At 49.0% G+C, this 18,781-nt stretch overlaps 1 protein-coding gene across 2 annotated transcripts in view; it reads right to left on the reverse strand.

The window, feature by feature from the left end:
- Positions 1-18,781, reverse strand: part of SNX1 (sorting nexin 1) — a 732,138-nt gene that overhangs the window by 575,162 nt on the left and 138,195 nt on the right. The gene's annotated exons all lie outside the window — the stretch shown is intronic.

Genomic DNA, 18,781 nt, shown 5'->3' on the forward strand with positions numbered 1-18,781 from the left:
AGACAGTGCTTCAGCCGTTACCATTGCCTGCTTACACCTCCATTAGCTGATACTTGCTCCTTTGGCTGCCGCGTCAGGTGGCGCCGCAGCAGGTCAACACCAAAGTGAAGCAGGGCTCTCCTCGCGGCTCAGGCGGTGCCGCATAACATCCAAACAACGAGTTGCCTGCACTGAGGGAGCCCAAACAAGTATGTTGATTCAGCGAACATCTTTAATGAAGGACAGCATTAGAAACGACCTGGTACTTCGCCAAAGTTTTCAAAGAGTCCAGCCCGACGCGTTTCGTGCCTGGTAGCACTTCCTCATGGGCTCTGGGCTTGCAGGTAAGAACAACGGCAGTTTCAAACAGCACATCTATAAATATCCTGACACACCGCCCCAGTGGGTGTGGCCACCCGCGTGGCCTGATGGTTGTCGTAGTGCTGCTGATTTTCCTCTAGTGAGTTGTCGTGTCTTCCTTGTAATTAAATGCAGTATTATCCAAGTGGATTGCAGACAGTGCTTCAGCCGTTACCATTGCCTGCTTACACCTCCATTAGCTGATACTTGCTCCTTTGGCTGCCGCGTCAGGTGGCGCCGCAGCAGGTCAACACCAAAGTGAAGCAGGGCTCTCCTCGCGGCTCAGGCGGTGCCGCATAACATCCAAACAACGAGTTGCCTGCACTGAGGGAACCCAAACAAGTATGTTGATTCAGCGAACATCTTTAATGAAGGACAGCATTAGAAACGACCTGGTACTTCGCCAAAGTTTTCAAAGAGTCCAGCCCGACGCGTTTCGTGCCTGGTAGCACTTCCTCATGGGCTCTGGGCTTGCAGGTAAGAACAACGGCAGTTTCAAACAGCACATCTATAAATATCCTGACACACCGCCCCAGTGGGTGTGGCCACCCGCGTGGCCTGATGGTTGTCGTAGTGCTGCTGATTTTCCTCTAGTGAGTTGTCATGTCTTCCTTGTAATTAAATGCAGTATTATCCAAGTGGATTGCAGACAGTGCTTCAGCCGTTACCATTGCCTGCTTACACCTCCATTAGCTGATACTTGCTCCTTTGGCTGCCGCGTCAGGTGGCGCCGCAGCAGGTCAACACCAAAGTGAAGCAGGGCTCTCCTCGCGGCTCAGGCGGTGCCGCATAACATCCAAACAACGAGTTGCCTGCACTGAGGGAGCCCAAACAAGTATGTTGATTCAGCGAACATCTTTAATGAAGGACAGCATTAGAAACGACAAGGAAGACACGACAACTCACTTGAGGAAAATCAGCAGCACTACGACAACCATCAGGCCACGCGGGTGGCCACACCCACTGGGGCGGTGTGTCAGGATATTTATAGATGTGCTGTTTGAAACTGCCGTTGTTCTTACCTGCAAGCCCAGAGCCCATGAGGAAGTAATATCAGGCACGAAACGCGTCGGGCTGGACTCTTTGAAAACTTTGGCGAAGTACCAGGTCGTTTCTAATGCTGTCCTTCATTAAAGATGTTCGCTGAATCAACATACTTGTTTGGGCTCCCTCAGTGCAGGCAACTCGTTGTTTGGATGTTATGCGGCACCGCCTGAGCCGCGAGGAGAGCCCTGCTTCACTTTGGTGTTGACCTGCTGCGGCGCCACCTGACGCGGCAGCCAAAGGAGCAAGTATCAGCTAATGGAGGTGTAAGCGGGCAATGGTAACGGCTGAAGCACTGTCTGCAATCCACTTGGATAATACTGCATTTAATTACAAGGAAGACACGACAACTCACTTGAGGAAAATCAGCAGCACTACGACAACCATCAGGCCACGCGGGTGGCCACACCCACTGGGGCGGTGTGTCAGGATATTTATAGATGTGCTGTTTGAAACTGCCGTTGTTCTTACCTGCAAGCCCAGAGCCCATGAGGAAGTGCTATCAGGCACGAAACGCGTCGGGCTGGACTCATTGAAAACTTTGGCGAAGTACCAGGTCGTTTCTAATGCTGTCCTTCATTAAAGATGTTCGCTGAATCAACATACTTGTTTGGGCTCCCTCAGTGCAGGCAACTCGTTGTTTGGAGATATATATATATATATATATATATGCAGCCTTTCATCTGTAGAGCTGAATAATGCTGTAAGGACGCCCCTGTATATAATCAATAATATGACCAATATAAATAATGTATCATAAAAAACAGGGAAGAAAGAAAAAGCAAATCATGTTTGAACACTGTTTTAATGCTTTGCATTAGCACAAACACCTCAGATAGGACTGAAAGCATTGTCAGCTCACAGGCTGCATTGCAGAAAACCACAGCCTAGAAAGGCAGAAAGGCTAGAAAGCTAACTCTTAGCAACATAGAAAAACTGGCACCGTGCCTTTAAGGCAGCCATGACCCCTAGCTTCCCATCATGCCTCAGGGGTGACAGTTAGGTCAGTTGTTCTTTGCGGTGACACAAAGCCATAACACAAAGAGTTGACAATACCTTTAAAAATAAGGATCCTTTGCCTGGGGAGGAGGGAGGGTTGCTTATGACTTTGATGAGGATACCCCTGGAAGAGAACTAGGACTACAGGTAAGTAACTAATCCTTCCTTTCCAGGGGATCCTCATCAATAGTCATAAGCACTAGAATAGAATAGCGAGCCTCACCTCATCCACTGCGGGCAAAGGAATAAATAATAATTAACAATCAAGCTCAGACAACTAAACCTGATAATTCAGACATTTCTGCTATCTGAACAGATTCCTCAAGGAGGCCTGGCCTACTTGAGTATCCGCCCTGGAGTCGGATTCAAGACAATAATGCCTTGTGAAAGTATGCACAGATCTCCAGGTTGCTGCCTTGCAATTTTCTGCCATCGAAACATCATACAAGAAAGTTACTGGAGCTGCTTTTCCCCTAGTGGAGTGTGCTTTAGGTGACAACAATAGGGGCTTATTTGCCAGCTAGTAGGCCAATTTTATACAAGACACTATCCATCTGGAAATGGATCTCTTGGTAGCTGGAAAACCTGTCCTCATGAAACCATAATTTAAAAACAATTGGTCTGATTTTCTAATGACCTTAGTTCCCTCTAGGTAGAATTTAAGCACTCTCTTAAGGTCTAAGGAATGGAGTGACCTTTCCGCAGGAGTTGTGGGATTGGGAAAAAAGGACGGCAAAGAAATTGCCTGATTAATATGAAAATCAGATACAACTTTCGGCAGAAAAGCAGGGTGAGTACTTAATACTACTCTGTTGTGGTGAAAGATAGTATATGGCTCTTTGGAAGAAAGTGCTTGGATTTCGCGTACTCTTCGATCGCGACTAAGAAAGCGGTCTTCCATGTCAAATGCTGCAGCGTGGCTTTATGGATGGGCTCAAAAGGAGGACCCATCAACTTAGAGAGGACCAGATTCAATGCCCAAGGAGGAGAAGGAGGTCGAACAGGGGGATACACTTTTTTCAACCCCTGTACGAAATCCTTGACCACCTGTAGTTGAAAAAAGGAAGGCTGGCTTGGAGACTTTCTATAGGCCGTAACAGCCGCTAAATGTACTCTGATCGAAGAATACTTCAACTCTGCTTTAGCTAAGTACAGGCGGTAAGGAAGAATAACCTCCTCCTGCCCTGTGGTTGGATTAAAGTTATTACGAGTGCACCACAGGTGGAACCGCTTCCAATTAAAGGAATACGTAGCCCTTGTGGAAGGTCTCTTTGCTTCCTTTAGTATATGCATACAGTCCTGCGGTAAGTTCAAATGTCCATATTGCAGGACCTCAGGTGCCATGCTGCCAAGTTCAGTGAGGGAAGGTTGGGATGTGGGATCTTCCCATCCATCTTGGTCAGTAGATCCGACCTGCAAGGGAGCCTCTTGTGGGGGTGCACCAACAGCTGTAATAGGTCCGGGTACCACCATTGTCGAGGCCAGTCCGGGGCTATGAGGATCATTGACATGTTGGACCGGATGAGCTTGGACACCACCTTTGGAATCAGAGGCAGGGGAGGAAAGGTGTATGCAAATATTAGAGACCAATCCATCAAAAGAGCATTCCCCTTCGTCCCTGGACGGTGGAACCTGGAGGTGAAGGCGTGGCATTTTTTGTTTAGATCATCTGCAAACAGATCTATGGAAGGCTGAACCCACTGATGGAAAATTTCTGCCACTACTTCGTCGTTTAGCACCCAGTCTGGCTGATCTTCGAAGTGCCAGCTGAGTGCGTCCGCTCGCATATTTCGCTCTCCTGGAAGATGCACCGCTGTGACGGAAAGGCCTCGGGCTAGAAGCCAATGCCATATCTTTTGAGCCTCCAGGGCGAGAGCGCGTACCACCCTGTTTGTTGAGCTAATACATGGTGGTCGTGTTGTCTGTTTGGATGAGGACTGAGTTGGACATGATCGAGGGCTGAAAAGCTTTCAGGGCTAGATGGACTGCCCGCAGCTGTAACTTGTTTATGTGGTAGGATTGTTCCTTGACGGACCACCGCCCCTGCATTTGTAGGCAATCCATGTGCGCCCCCCATCCTTGAAGCGATGCATCCGTTACAAAGGACTGGGTAGGAACAGGTTGATGGAAGGGGACTCCCAGTACGAGGTTCCGTGGACAAGTCCACCACAGAACAGACACTTTTGCTGCTTGTGAAAGCACAACACGGTCTTCCCAGAAACCGGTTGCCTGGTGCCACTTGTCCTCCAGGTCCTGCTGTAGAGATCTCATCCTCAGCCTGGCGTTGGGAATGAGGAATATGGAAGAAGCCATTGATCCCAATAGGGATGCTACTTGCCGGACCGTCGGGCGATTGGTCTGAAGAAGAACTTGGCACTTCTGCCGAATTTATTAAAGTCTCTGTTCCGAAGGAAACGCTTTTCCTAGGTTTGTATCTAGGACGGAGCCCAGGTAATGGATCGCCTGTGTAGGCTGGCGAACTGACTTTTCCATATTCACGTGCAGGCCCAGCCTGCGGAGTAGAGTTAGGCACAGTTGGAAGTTGATCTTTACCTGCTGAGGAGATGGCCCTTTCAAGAGCCAATCGTCCAATTATGGGTATACAAACAGACCTGCACTTGGTAAAGACTCGTGGGGCAGATTTTAGTCCGAAGGGCAACACTCTGAACTGGTAGCGACTGTTGCCGACCACGAATCGCAGGAATTTGATGACTGGGAGTTACAGGAATGTGGAAATACGCATCCTGGAGATCCACTGAACACATCTAGTCCCCTGCTTGCAGATGTGGACATATTTGATGAAGCGGCAGCATGCAAAATTTTCCTTCAAGATGAGCTTGTTCAGCGACCGCAGGTCCAGGATTGGTCTGAACTTGTGCTCCTGATCTCTTTTTGGCACAAGGAAGTACCTGGAGTACACTCCCTTTCCTCACTGCGAGATGGGAACCTTCTCTATGGCCTTTTTTTGTCAAAGAGCCACCACTTCTTGTCGTAGTAATTTTAGCTGGTGAGGACGAGATCTTTTCGGAGGAATGTCCTTTGGAGACACACGGAAACGTAGTGCGTATATATTGCGCAGTATACTGAGCACCCAACGATCCTTTGTTATGTTGCACCACTCTTTCAGATGTTGTGAAACACTTCCTCCCACTGGAGTGGGCAACGGCGTCAGAGGAAGCTCTGGCTCATTGTTTTCCTGTTGGTCGAGTGGTGGAGGACTGTTGTTGGTTACCCCCTCTACCTCTGCTAGACTTTCGACCCTGAAATTGCGATCTTTCTTGGCTCGTGCTTTGGGACCACTGTGGGGTTTGAACCCTCTGTTGGTATCCCTGGGCCTGTACGTTCGTCGGAATTCCTTCTTCTTTTCTAGCCCCACCACCTTCAAAGTGTCCAACTCTGCTTTCATTCGAGCCATCTCTTCATCTGTGTGGGAGCCAAACAATGAAGAACCTGAAAAAGGTAGGTTAAGGATCCTCTGCTGGGCATCCGGTTTAAGAGCTGCAAGCCTTAACCAGGCAGACCTTCTTGCGCAAATTCCATGCGCATACGAATGCGCCGATAGTGTGGCACCATTCGCTGCAGTGCTAATCATCTGATGAGCTACCAAGGAACCCTCCGTAATGATTTCTTCAAAGTCTTTCTGATCCTACTTCGGTAACTTCTCTTTGAACCGATCCAAAGAGTCCCATAAGGATCTGTCGTATCGACCTAATAAGGCTGCTGCACTGGAGACCTTGAGTGAAGAAGCTGCCGAGCCACAAACCTTTCGTCCCCAAGAATCCTGGGACTTACTCTCCTGGTCCGGAGGGACCAACGCATGAGCAGAGACTGCGTGCGTCTTACGTGCCGCTGCGACTATCATGGAATCCGCAGGTGGATCCGTTTTCAAGCACACCGGGTCTACATCAGCAGGCTTGTACTTCTTTTGAATTCTGGCCGGTGTAGCTTTAAATCGCTGAGGGGGTTACAAAAATGTCCATTACTGGTTCCAGAAGTCCAGGAACCAGAGGCAGCAACGGACGCGAAGCAGATCTTAGGTGCAGCGTCTTGAAGATCACTGTCGTTGCGACCTGAGGGGTGGACATTGCAATGTTCAGTTTCTGAGCCCCTCTCTGCAGCACATTATGATAGGTGTTGATGTCATCTATCGGAGACACTCTCGACTGAGGGCTGTCCGATAGAGTAGGAGAATAGTCCCTCTTAGAGGAGTGGGTGGAGGAAGATGACCATGAGGGAGACGACCTTCTGTGGTGATGTGACGTAGAAGGCCTGCGTTTCTTAGATCTTCCTTCATGGTGGTGGCGTACCGGCGAAGGCTATCTATCCACCTCCTGTACTAATCTTTGCAGAGGAGACCTGTGGACAGGGCTTGTGTATTCTTCCTCCCTTCTCGATGCTCCCGCCGGAGTCTTACTCCAGTGATGTACTGGTAAAAGCCATCTTGGAGACAGATATATAGAAGGAGAGGTCCTCTGATGCGACAGGGATCTCTGTCGCGATCTCCTCGCATGTTCTGGAGACGCAGATGGAGAATGTGGATGTCTCAATGCTGATTCAGTCACTAAGACTACTGAACCGTCGTCAGATCTATGCGATGGTGGTCTCTACGTCGAGCATACATCCCGCTGCGACGGAGCCCTCCTCGACGTCGATCAAGATCTTCTAGTCGTCGAGGTTCGACCAGGTTCTGGTAGCAGTCTCGGCGTCGACTGTGGTTTCTTCGGCGTCGAATGTGTCGACGGCGAATGGCGCCTTGACGACGGCAGAATACCTCTTTGTCTCGACGTCGAGCGATGTGGACTCGACGGCGCCGAAGGACTTCCTCTCCTCGATGCCGATCGTCGGTGGGATGATGATGGCGGAGGGCTGCTAGCTCTCGACGCCGAGCGACGTTGGAATGACGTCGGCGGAGGGCTTCTGGTCTTTGACGTCGGATGACGCCGGGATGGCGGCGGAGGACTTCTCGTTCTTGACACCGATCGCCGTCTGGTCTGCGACGGCGGAGAATTCTCTCCCCTCGACGTCGAACGTAGTCTATGTGACGCGATGGAGGGTTATCAGCTCTCGACGTCGAACGTCTAACCGACGTCGACGGTGGTCTGCTGGCTCTCTACACCGATCGTCGCCGGGTTGACGACGGCGGAGGGCTTTGGCTCTTCGAAGCCAATCATCGCCTTGATGTGGACGGTGGACTGGAACTCCGACGCCGATCGTCGCCGGGTTGACGACAGCGGAGGCTGTCGAATTCGCCGTCGAATGCAGCGACGTACCTTCATGCCTGCGTTCTCTCGACGGCGAGCCCGCCGTCGACGGTCTTTTCTTCGATGTATGTCCCTCTGGTGGCTGTTTTCTCAGCGCCGAGCCCGACGCGGAGGGTCTAGAAGAGGATCTGGGCCTCTTGGAGCCTTTTCTTACAGGAGACCTGCCTCTGGAAGCCTTTTCTGCCAATCCATAAAGACGTATCCGCTCTCTGTCCTTTAAAGTTCTTTTTGAGAGAGACTGGCAATGAGGGCAAGTCTTGGGGACATGGTCTTTAGGCAGGCAAAGAATACAGACTGCGTGAGAGTCTGACCTGGCCTTTTTTCCACAAGAAGGGCAGGGATCAAAAAGGGATGGCATTTTGAGTGGTAAAAATGCCAAAAATAGTCAGAAAAAGCAAACACCTTACTTGTCTGGATGAAAGACGTCTAAGTAAGATAAAAGTTTCCTGAAAAAAGTAGATTATTTCTGAATAAAACCAGGAAAGAGTGGAGCTGTGTAACCAGGGTCCTGACTGAAGGAGCCGGAAAGAACAACTGACCTGTCACCCCTGAGGCATGATGGGAAGCTAGGGGTCATGGCTACCTTAAAAGGCACGGTGCCAGTTTTTCTATGTTGCTAAGAGTTAGCTTTCTAGCCTTTCTAGACTGTGGTTTTTTGCAATGCAGCCTGTGAGCTGACAATGCTTTCAGTCCTATCTGAGGTGTTTGTGCTAATGCAAAGCATTAAAACAGTGTTCAAACATGATTTGCTTTTGTTTCTTCCCTGTTTTTTTATGATATATTATTTATATTGGTTATATTATTGAGCGTCCTTACAGCATTATTCAGCTCTACTTATGAAAAGCTGAATTATATATATATATATATATATATATATATATATATATATACACACACACACACACACACACACACACACACACACACACACACACACACACACACACACACACACACACATATATATATGTTTATCACATTCATGATAGTGTTTCCGGGGTCCCGCGCAAAGGCAGGAATATTCTAGTGCTTATGACTATTGATGAGGATCCCCTGGAAGAGAACATCCTCTTGCCAAAGGTGTGTAGCCTTTTGGATTCCCTATCTGGTGGTGTGGTAGGGAAGGGATCAAAGTAAACCTTTAATGTGGAGACCTGGACACCCAGGCTTCTCATGAGTGGGCTGCTGACTGAGGACAGCGGAGTCCTTAAGAGTGGGACACTGGTGGAAGGCAAATGTCCTGTGAACAGCCACCCCTGTGCAGGGCTTGGCAAAGCTCTGAGCAGGACATCAGTGATGGTTTCATTAAAAGGGAGGAGAGGTTGGGGGTGGGGGGGGGGGGGGTCGAACAGTGGGAAGGGGCAGGGGCTCCCGCTTGAAGCATCTCAGTCAAGACAGTCATGACTGCCACTGAGGGCAGCAAAAGGTCTAGGACCTCAGCCGCCCTTCTCACCACCACAGCAAAGGAAGCTTTTTCCTCTGTAGCCACAGTAGGAGGAGAGACCAAGCCGTGTCTGGGGAGGTGTCCAGACCTATGTCATCAAAAGTTCCTCATGCGAGTTATCTTTGGCATCATCAAGGGAGTTGGTGCAACCATAAGGATCCTTAGATCCTCACCAGTCATACTCCTCTCAGGCCTATCAAAAAAAGCAGGGTGACATCGATCCGGCTGTATATCAGAGTTGGTATGATTGTGCGATCGACACTGTTGGGAACGGCACTGCTAGAGAGGCTCCAAGGAATGTCTCTGTCTCTCAATCAGAGTCATTCCTGTCCAAGAACGGGATCCAGGAGGCCCAATTGGCACAAAGGGTGGACCTGCCGGCAGAAATACAGTGGGGTCCGAAGGTACTCCATAGGAGTAGGCCTGCCCAAATACGAGCTGCATGACCATATAAAATTCACTGAGTTGGGCGGGGTCTCTCAGGCTCCAGGAAACTCAGGGAGGCGTGTGGTGGAACCAGAGGCAGGCTCTGCATGGGAGAAGAGCCTAGAGTGAAGTCGTTACTGCGCCTCATCCGAACATTTGGACCTGTGTGGTAAAGTCTAAGAGTGCTTCTACTTCTTGGATTTTTTGTGGGACTTACCAGAGTGCGAGCGCGATGATGAGCGCCTGGCACGGCTGCGAACGAGCATGGGACATTCCTTGAGACCAGAACCTGGAACATAGTGGAGGCGATTGGCATGGGGCGACTAAGAGCTTCAAGGAGCACTCTCCCTAGCGCCTTGGGGTTCATGGCGCAGTAGTCCTCACAAGTCTTGAAGTCATAGTCCCGGTCCAAGCAGCAAAAGCAAATCAAATGAGTGTCCATCACAGAGCGGCGTAAAACCTCACCATTTTTGAGCGGTCAGCCTACACAATGTGGGAGACAAAGTCTTGAAAAAAAGATTTTGACAACATATTTTATTTAAAGTGGGTAAAAAAAAATTGCTCTGCACTGGCTGAAGTGGAAAGAAAAGAACTAATGTCAGGGCGCTGGGGAGGCGCCTATATAGGCACAGCGAGTGCCACTTCCAGATCGGATGACGCCAAGTTAAACAACGCTACCTACTTGCGCCCAGAGGTAATGTTTGAAAATTTCTGGATCCAGTCTAATGACTGGGGACTATTCTATGGTAAGGAATCTATGGCTAGAGATTTCTATTATATTAGGTGAATCTGCTGGCAGTGCAATTTAGCCCTCCAATTCTTGGCTCACAAGGTGGTGCAAGACAAGATGATATTGGAGAAAAACAGATGATAATGGAGAAATATGGTTGAATTTCCGTAACCTGTTATATAATACACTTATAAAGACATTCCACAAAGAAGCATTTTTTTAATTAATGCTGCCAACCGTGCCTGATGCACGGAGTTGATAAGTACTGGTAATTTTGTAAATTGTGGCAACTAATGTAATCTTGCCGGACGTGCTCAGTATTACATTAATATTAGTAGCTCCAGATGCTTTTCATTGAACATAATTAGCTCTTATTACTGAATAGGTTAGATACCCCTGCTCTAGGTGATTCTTCTGATGGCCTTGGAATTGACTGTGGTGGTTCAGTAGTCTTGGCAGTAGCTGCAAACCTAATGATAACATTTATGGTGACGCAGGTGGTGGCACATGTGGTAGTAACAGATTTAGTGCAGTTGGTTTTCTGGTTGTCTATGTCCCACTAGGTCATATTGGTGATCTGTTTCTGCTGAGAGAGGGACGGAGTTTCTACCTCATCATAATTCTGCCATTTAACCTTTAGTTGTGTAGGATAGTAGGCTACATCAAACAGATGGAGGCCACAGTAGTATCTTGCCTTGATGATATACATTCAAGAAACAGAGTTGCCATCTCTGAAACTAAAGTTAAAGATGCCAAAGCTGATGGCTTCATCGGTTTCTTCTGGTAGGGTACAGCCATTGACGGTATGGTTGTTGATGATACAGTTGTTGAAGGAGCGGATATTGTGGGAGTCTTCATCATCAACAAGGCCTGCATCAACAATGCTATTCTTGTTGACTGCGACCGGAAGATCGATGGAGAAAAGCGCAGATTCAATTTCTCAGAATATGGGAATGAGAGAGTGTCTGATATTTTTGGCATAGAAGGCATTGACAGATGTTTTTTTTTTTTAAACATCTTTTTATTAGTTTTATACAAACAATATTATCAACAATTGTGTATAGTTTTCAGACAAGTCATTAGTATACTTATGCGTACAGTATATATAATAAAACACCAAAGCCTCCCTTTACATCTAGTCCCTATCGTAACACAGTGGTACTCATCGAAGATCAAGTCGTGGCCTTCTTCGCCTCTATCCCCCCCCCCCTCCCATGTATTCACCGTCCGTTAGCATGATCTCCCATCGGTTTCCAATCTTCCCTCAATTAACCCCCTGCAACATTCGATACCTTGTGGCGTCCTAGTAAGTCCTTACTTAGTTATATTCTAATTATACAGTATGAGCAACCTGCTATCCCAACTCTCCCATTTCCTTCCCCCTAGTGTGCATTTCTTTCGCGCTCCGGCTCTATATCTTCTATCGGATGTTCAAGCAGATAGCATGTTAATGGGGCCCATATATTCCGAGGTCTGGAGGCCCTAGGCAAGAGCTCCGAATACAGCATAAGTTGCTCTTGGCATGTCACTAGATCGGCAACCCACTCCTTGAATTTTGGGGCTCTCCCTCTACCCCGACAGGCCACCCTCCTCTTTGCCATTAAGAGCGCCGTTGCAACATACTTCCGATGTGCCGTCTGTATCGGTTTAACATAACCAAGTAGTGCCGTTAGCGGCGTGGGGTCGATGGGTGTATGTGTCATATGGGACAATGCTTCAAAGGCTTGGCACCAGTATTCATTCACCCCAGGGCACCCCCACGCTAAATGTAAAAAATCTGCTTCAGGCGCTCTACATCTGTCACAACGGTCTGTATCTCGTAAGTGGAAACGATACAGCTTAGCCGGCGTATAGTATAGTCTATGTAAGTATTTATAATGTATCATACGGAGTCTGCTGCTGGCTGTCACTCTTTCAGTTTGCAGGCAGCAATATTCCCATTGTTCATCCAATAGCGTCATGCCCAGTTCTTGGTCCCAACGCGTCCTTGAGAGTGGGTCTGCATATTCCCTGTGTGTGTGCACTGTTCTATATATTAAGGAGACCAGTCGTGTAGCCGTTTTGCATTTAAGCATTACTCGCAGTGGGGCCAGCGCCTAAGGTTCCTCTGGGAAATTCGGAGTGAGTTTACGTATTCCTTGCCTCAATCTGACAAATAGAAACCTATCCATTGGGGTCTGCTGTAGGCCTTGTAACATCTGCTCTGCTGAGCGCAATTTCCCTCTTGATATAAATCACCCCCATGTCGCTATATGTGCTCGGTCTTTGAACTGATGAAACAGCTTCTCTTGTAACAGAGGCATATTCGGATGAAAGGCAAGAGGCAAAGTGGTCGCATATGGCATGGGAGCTCCCATGAGGCGCTCAATCCTACGCCAAGCACTGATCGTGCAAGTAACTGTTGTTTGTCTCCTATCCCTAGGTGTCACCGGTGCAAAAAGCGCGCCATCTAAGGGGATCGGATGCGCCAGCCAGTGCTCCGCTGCTACCTGCGGCATATACCTGGGTTGCATCACCCAGTACCAAGCATAGTGAGCCTGTGCGCTCAAGTAATATATCTCAAAATCAGGTACACCAAACCCCCCCTGCGAGTATGGTCTCGTGAGTACATTCCAGTGCAACCGAGGTTGTCGGCCACCCCAGGCTAATCGTGTCAACTCTGCCCTTAGCGTCTTGAAGAAGTGTTCCCCCGGGTAAAAAGGAATGTTAAGGAATAGGTAAAGTAGTTGGGGCAGGATCACCATTTTAATCAGAGACACCTGTCCCGCCATCGATAGAGGCAGGGTGATCCATCGGGTCACGCAGTCCGCTATTCGCGTTCTTGCGGTACCATAGTTTAGCCGCATTAGTTCGTCTCTGTCTCCTGTCACTCGAACCCCCAGATAGCACAGGTCCTCTTCACACCACTCCAGAGGATAATCGAGTGAAAATCTGCGAGTTGCCAGCGTCAATGGAAATATAAACGATTTACCTCAGTTGATGCTAATTTCGGACAATTTCCCAAACACAATAAATTCTCTCAGGATTGGGTTTAAGTTTTACTGCGGCTTCCGGATATACAGCGCGATATCATCCGCATACAGCGAGATCAGGATCTGTCGCAGATTGCACCGCAACGCCCTATCTTGATGATGTTGCCTCAATTTTGCCGCTAGCGGCTCCATGGCTATGGCAAAGAGCAACAGAGAGAGTGGGCATCCCTGCCGAGTTCCCCTCGTAATGGACAGCGGTGCTGATGTGTGCCCATTTAGTCTTTGGTGGCGTCCAAAAAAAACTGCTGCCTTCGGTAAACTAGGTGAGACATTGTTAAGGACCGCGAATAGCGTCCGTAAGTTGTGGGATGTGGCTCTGCCGGGCACAAAGCCAGACTGGTCCGGGAGTATCAATTTGTCAAGCAGCAGCCTTAAGCGATTAGCAATCAATTAGGCTAATATTTTTGCATCACAATTCAGAAGAGAGAGTGGCCTATAGGAGACATATGATCGCGGCGATTTTCCTGGCTTCAGTAGTGAGATCATAAGCGCCTCCCTCATTGACGCAGGAGGCAGCCAATCTCTAGCGACTCCTCGAATACTTCCCGTAGAACAGGGGCCATAATGTCTATATATGTTTTATAGAATTCTATTGGGATGCCATCCATCCCCGTGGCCTTACCTGATTGCATGCCCATAATTGCTTCTCTCACTTCATCTAAATCAAAGAGAGCGCACAAAAACTCTCATTGCGTATCACTGAGCCATCCCAGCGTTACATCTCCCAAAAAGCCCTCTAGGCCCAGCTCATCTCTTCTATGGGTGGTGTACAACTGCCCGTAGTGTTTTGTGAACACTCTAAGTATATTAGCTGTGTCCCGACAAACCGCTCCCTCCTGATCTTCCACTTCTAAAATATAGTTGGTATACCGAGGCTTTCTAATTAAATTCGCCAGCACCCTCCCAGGTCTCTCGCCTTCGCCATAACTACGGGCTTTCCAGTGTTTCCCCCGGATGTGTGCTTCCCTTTCCACTGTGGCCATGTACTCCGTAAGCGTATCCCGAAAACGCACCTGCGCTTCAGCTGGCGAGGTTAGTGCCATTTCGGCTTCTATCAATTTCAGTTCCCCTTCCAGTTTTTGCAGTGACTTGACTGTGTCTCTTAGCACCCCAAACCCCTTGGCTATGCAAAACCCTCGAATTGTTACTTTAAAGGCTTCCCATATGGTTTCTACACTGTCTACAGAGCCTTTATTGCGGATGAAGAAGTCTCGCACCTCCTCCCCCAGTTCCTCCTGGAACACCACACCCAGCAACATGGTAGCCTGCATCCGCCAGTTACGACGCGGTATTTTAAGGTCCGGTGACGACAACGCAAGCTTCACCGGGGCATGATCCGAATACGTTCTTGCTAGATGTTGTACCTGGGCTATCGCAGGTCCCAGACCTTTCGACACTAGTCAATAATCGAGTCTCGCCCAGGAATGTGCCCGCGCCGTGTAGTGCGTGCCTTCTTGTGAGGCTGAGTGCATGTGTCTCCAGGCATCTACAAACTGATATGTCTGAATGATGTCCCCAATTATTCCAGCCGCCTTAGTGTAGTGGTGCGGGGCAGGGTGAGATCTATCCCGGCTCGGGTTATAAGTAACGTTAAAGTCTCCCCCCCAAATGATATGCTGGGAGCCCACTTCAAAAATCTTGGCCCATAGTGAGGAGAAGAAATCGGGATCATCCACATTAGGCCCATAACACGCCAGTGTAACCGATATCGAACCTAGCCTCCCCCACATTAGACAAAAACGGCCTTGTAAGTCCTCCATCTTCCCTCCAAGTTGAAAAGGCACCTGTTTCTTTATAAGTATTGCCGTACCACGCGCATAGGAGGAATAGGAGGAGAATACCCTGTGGTCTGACCAATTGCTCGCAAACCTGCTGTTTCCCTGGGGAGAAAAGTGTGTTTCCTGTAGCATTGCAATGTGTGTGTGGTGCCTGTCCAAATAAGCTAACACTTGACGCCTTTTTCGCGCGTCCCCTAGTCCTCTAACATTCCACGTAAGTATGTACAAGTAGCTAGTTTCTCCCTCAGCCATACCCCTGAGTGCCCCATATGTCCAGGTGCATTACCCAAACATTGTAGACTAGTTTATACGCTACCATACTGCCCAATATCACAAAGAATGTAAGATGCTTCACGTCTGATTGATCTCTTCGTACGTACATTCCATTCCCCTTCCTATTCAGTTGGGAATAAAACAAATATAAATCAACAGTCCCCTCAATAACCCCCACCCCCTCCCACTGAAGCTCCCCCAACTTGCCAGCGATGTATTCCCTCCCCATCCCGCCCAATTCCAACAAGTAACTAAAGGTATCACAGCAACCCCTTCTAGGTGCGTGATTGCTTGCCCTGGGGTAATACCCGCAGGGGGCTTTCTTTAGGTGGCTACACAAACACCTCTCACCCCACTAGGTTCTCCCGGCAAGCAGTCAAAGCCTAGGAGCCAGAGGGCACCCGGTGGGTCATATTATTTACTCAATAGTGTGCACTCAACCCACAACAATTCGGAACCTCAGCCGCCCGACCTGACGCGGCCGACAGTAATATAGTCTCGAATCCCAGTAAACCCAGCTGGGCCTTTTGGCGGCAGTTCATGGAGCTTCTTCACCGATACCATCTGTCTCTGCATGTTGCGTCGACGAGCGACCTCCACCATTACGCGTTGCTTTTTTCACTTGTTTAAGGAAATATTCCACCTGATTCGGTGTGGTAAAGAAGTGTTGTTTACCTTGGTGTGTTACTCTTAGCCGCACTGGGTATAACAGTGCATAATCTATTTGCGCCTTACGTAGTTTAGCTTTGACGTCCATAAACTTACGCCGCTCCTCTTGCACTATGGGCGTTGTTAGACCTGGCACCTTGGCGTGAGTTTCCCTTCCACTTTTTGCTGATGTGCCTCATTGTGTTTTGTTGGTGTTAGCTGCTCAGGGCACAGTGCAAGTGCTCCCTTTAGGGTTGGTGAATGTGTTGAGGACCTGGAATAATGCTATGGAGGAGTTATCTGCCTGATCGAGTAGGTTAGCAATATGCATTTTTCTATCTGTTTTTAAATTGCTGTGGTATTTGGAGAGGGCAGATTTAAACCTTTCTCTGTCGTGATGATCATGTGTGCGCCGCCAATGTCATTTTAATTTCTTGCATTGGCTTTTTTCGGTTCTGAGATTGGTAGTGTACAAAGGTGTCTGTGGGCTTTTAGGGGCCGCACAATGTGTTATCAAGGGTATCAGCGTATTTATTGTGGATACTATATTTTCCTGAAGGGCTCTGACGCGAGATTCAACACTGTCCGAGTCGGTGTACTGTGGTGTAACAAAAGTGTCTTGGAATAGAGTGGAGGTCAGTTTATGCCACTGTCTATTTTTCCTGGGAGTGTGACACTTTTGGATATTCTGCTCTTCAAGTCCTGTAATGCAAAATTCAATTTTAGAGTGGTTTGACCATGTAAGAGGGTAGGTTGTTCCACAAAAGATGTTAGGCGAATTTGTGAGGGCTAAATCTAGCGTGTGTCCTGTATGAGTCGGTTCTTTATTAATTTTGGTCAATTCAAGAGTCCCAAGCTCCGTCAGGAGAGAGGAAGCGTCAGGATCGTTAGGGTTTTCGCTGTGTATATTAGATCTCCGAGAAGCAAGACATTTTTGGATGAGATGACATTGGGGGAGATTAGGTCCATGAGCTTGGTGACTGAATCGAGGAGTGGTCCTGGAGGGCGATATACAAGGGCAACTTTCCAACTGAGTTGCCCATGTAGATCAATTCTGAAAACAAGAATTTCTATATTATCATTGCTTAGTTGATCTAAAATTGTAACTTTTATGGGATCTTTATAAATGATCGCTACCCCACCCCCTGTTTTTAGTGGTCTGTCGAGCTTCTGGATGTGATAGCCATTGGGTAGGGCTGTAGCTATCGCAGGATTTGAAGTGGGCTTAATCTATGTTTCCGTCAGGAACCCGATGTCTGGGAGGGAAGAGGAAAGCATGTCCCATATATTAATGGTGTGGGAAGCGATCTAACACTAGCTGAAAAGCAGTCACAGCTACCAGTTCTGTAGTAGGGGATCTCTGTGTATAGTCATAATCTATGAATAATCCCCGCCCATGTGCGGGGACCCCGGAGCAATCAAAAATATCTCTTAAGCTGTCCCGCATTTGCAAACCTGCAAAGACACTTAAGAGACAGACAAAATAATACAGCCTAATCACAACAAGGCTGCACTGGCCAGCACTTCCTCTGAAGTGAACACAAAAGCCAAAATAAAGTTTAAATGTCATTTTTATTCACATCTGACATCCTCCTTTATTACCACACACTCCCTTCACCAAAATCCCTTTAAACAATAGAGAGGAAGGGGTGGACAGACAAGCCCTATAGGCTGTCATTATGTGTCTGCTAAAGGGATACCGTGCCTTTAAGAAACTCTCCAGAGACCCCCGGTATCCCAGGATGCACAGCCAACACAAGTTACTTTCAGTTCTTTTTTCCGGCTCCTGCTAGCAGGACCCTGGAGCTTGAGCTCTACCCTTTTGGGTGGTTTATTTGATTAAAATTGGATTTTTAGGAGAAATAGTGTTTTCATTCGACGTCTAGAGCCTTTGTCAACTACTGCCTGCAATCTGGAGCAGTTTTGGCCCACTCTTAGCATGGCTTTGTTCGATAACTGCCCTGAGTGTGGGAGGAAAAAGGCCAAGACGGACCCACATGATGTTTGTATCCTCTGCTTGTCGTCCTCACATGTCCCAGCTACATGTGCCATCTGTAAAACCTTTTCAAAAAGGACCCTAAGGGACAGGGAGAAGATTCGCCTTCAGGGACAGGAGCAGCAGAGGACCGGTGGGACTTCGGGGCATGGAGGGTCTCATTCTCCCTCCCCCGCCCATGCTTCAGCCCCTGGAGGGATCTCCGGGCAGAGCAGGGAGCAGAAACGGCGCCTACCGGCTGGTAGGTCGCGTTCGGCGACGACGTCGACGGCGAGGGAGAAGGCACCGGTATGTTCGCCGTCGATCCAGGGCTCTGGGTCGCGGCAGCCTCAGCGTTCGACGTCGAGAGAGGGGCCGGCGAGACCCGGGACCGGGTCGCCGTCGCAGGTGTCGCGGTCGACGTCGACACCCCATCGGCGTCGTACCGAGCCCCATGGAAGACTTCACTCGCCACCTTCGCCGTCGACCCACGGCTCGACGCTGACGGAGTCGACGCCGAGATCCCGGCGCCCGCCGTCCAGGGGGAGAAGATCTCCGTCGAGGCACAGGTCGCCGTCGAGGCACAGGTCGCCGTCGAGGCACAGGTCGCCGTCGAGGCACCGGACGCCGTCGAGGCACCGGACGTAGACGTCGAGACACCAGCGTTCGACGTCGAAGCACCAGAAGGCGACGTCGAGGCAGAAGTCGACGCCGCGGCGACGGAGGTCGAGGCATCGGTCGACGTCGAGGAGGCATGGTTCGACGTCGAGGAGGCATGGTTCGACGTCGAGGAGGCATGGTTCGACGTCGAGGAGGCATGGTTCGACGTCGA

This window comes from Triturus cristatus, chromosome 3_1, assembly GCF_964204655.1.
Source record: "Triturus cristatus chromosome 3_1, aTriCri1.1, whole genome shotgun sequence".
In the NCBI taxonomy this organism is placed as follows: domain Eukaryota; kingdom Metazoa; phylum Chordata; class Amphibia; order Caudata; family Salamandridae; genus Triturus; species Triturus cristatus.